This window comes from Tupaia chinensis, unplaced genomic scaffold (assembly GCF_000334495.1).
Source record: "Tupaia chinensis unplaced genomic scaffold, TupChi_1.0 Scaffold143746_1, whole genome shotgun sequence".
Taxonomy (NCBI): Eukaryota; Metazoa; Chordata; class Mammalia; order Scandentia; family Tupaiidae; genus Tupaia; species Tupaia belangeri.
The window spans coordinates 97,161-99,457 of record NW_006203595.1 but is presented as its reverse complement, the minus strand read 5'-3'; positions in this window follow the sequence as shown (position 1 = coordinate 99,457).

The window sequence follows — 2,297 nt, the reverse complement described above, 5'->3', positions numbered from 1 at the left end:
TCAAGCCACAGGGTTTGGGACTTGAACCATGGAATCAGTCATGTGGGATCTAGTACCTTAAACTCTAGGTTGAACTGCTGGTCCCTGGCTGAGTCTATGTCTTTCTTTCTCTCTCTTTTTTTTGGGGGGGGGGGGGTTTTTAAATAAATAATTATTTTATTTAACTTTATTGTACTTATTTAGTTTCAACTAGAGAGGGACAGAGTGAAAGAGAGAGAGGGAAAGTGAGAAAGCAAACCACCAGGCCCAGGACTCGAACTATGGTCGGCCATGTGGATATCCAGTGTCCTTAACCGCCACCCCACCTGCTGACACTAGCTGAGTCTGTTTCTAACCTTGTGTTTTTCAAATTTAAATGAACAAAAATTGGTCCAGTTAGGTGGCCTAGGGATTAAGGTGGCAAAATTTCATGTACCTGAGTTCATGGTTTGAATCCTGGACCCTGAGGCTTGAAAAACTCACCAGGCATGTGCACATGCATGCCCCAAATCCTGAGTAGAGAATAGAGGAGAAGGGACTGTGACATGGTCATCTTCCCTGGGGTGTGCTTTCTCACTTTGCCTCTCTCTCAAGCAAAGACATGCACACTACATCAAAAATTTAAAAAATTTTAAAAATAAACAAAGGACTCCTGGGATGTTTAAGTAAAAGTGCAGATTCCTAGAGCTCTACCTTAGACTTGTAGAATGAGAGCCTATGGGAGGAGCTTGGGAGTCACTATTTTATTTTAAAGTTTCTCTTATGTATTTCTCCCATGAGTGAGCAAGAGAGACAGAGAGAACACCCCTACCAGGGTCTTGACACCGTGATCCACTACCAGCTTCAGCTAGTCCCAGATCATGGGCACACTCATGTCTAGTATACTCAGGGAGGTCTCTGGACCTAACATGGATACCCGAGAATCACTGTTTTTAAACAGTGATTCTTAGGGTCAATTTGGGTAGAATTGTGATTGATATGGTACCTTTATGGCAACTGTTCTTAAGGAATTTCCCTTACAGTGGTTCTCAAGCTTGTGGGGTAGAGCGTTTGGTAGTTGGGATGACTGGGAGACCACTATTACTAGGGAAAGAGGAGTCAGAAATGATAAGTGAACTGCCATGTCCAGGGCAGTTCTAAACAATGAGCCCCTCTTCTCATCAAATGTCAACAATGTATTTCCTCTTGGGAAACAATTTCAGCCATACTAGACCAAATAAACCTGGGATCTGAAGGCTGTGTTACATTGTCAGACTTGCATAGTTAACTGTAGTTTAGTTTTCTCAGAGCTGTGCAGCTGATCCCAATGAGTAATAAAAGCTATAATTTATTGAGCATTTGCTCTATCCTCATTGTAACTGTTTTCTGTTGCTGTGTAACAAATTTCCACAAACTCAGTGGCTTATAATAACACTCATTTATTAGTTTACAGTTCTGTAGGTCATAAGTCTGTGTGTCCATGGGTGGATTGTCTGCTTAGAATCTCACATGACTGAAATCAAGGTTTGGGGTGTCCTTAAAAATAATTTTCTCCCACATAATTACACTTAGACACATGGAATAATTTCTAGTATTATATAGCACACTAGGGTAACTATAATTAATAATTTAATATATATTTCAAAATAGCTCAAAGACAAGATTTGAGTGTTCCCAACATGAGAAAATGATAAATGTTTGAGATGATTACTATGCTAATTAGCCTGATTTGATTGTTGCATATTCATGTGCTGAAAGACACACCCGGTAAAAATGTACCGTTTCTTTTTTTTTTAGGTTTTTGCCAGAGGGCAGTGTGGTTGCTAGAGAGGAAAGAGACAGAAAGAGACAGAGACAGGGCAAGTGAGAAATCATCCCCTGGGAGCAATGGCCATGCCATAGTCCCTTCTCCTGCTCTCTCCTCTCAGGACTAGGCACGCGTGCTCACATTGCCCACCATGACTTTCTTTTTTTTCTTTCCATTACAACTTGTTTTTATTTTACATTTTTCCACAAACATTTACTTTACATAGCAAAGAATTTTAGCTCATACTCCATAATTCTTGACAGTTTACAAACAACTTTCAAAGTTTCAAAATACTGAATTTTAAAGATAATGTTCAAAATATGTCTTATAATTTTGTATAATTTTATAACTCTAACAACAGAAGCAGTATGGTTTCAAATAGATAGATAGATAGATAGACAGATTTTTTTTTAGAGTACAGACACTTGGTATATATTAAGTGGGGACATACAATGTCTCTCCTTCACAGCATGGCTTGCTGCACTCAGCAGTATGTCTTCCATATTCATCCACTTCCTTTTACAAGCCCGGG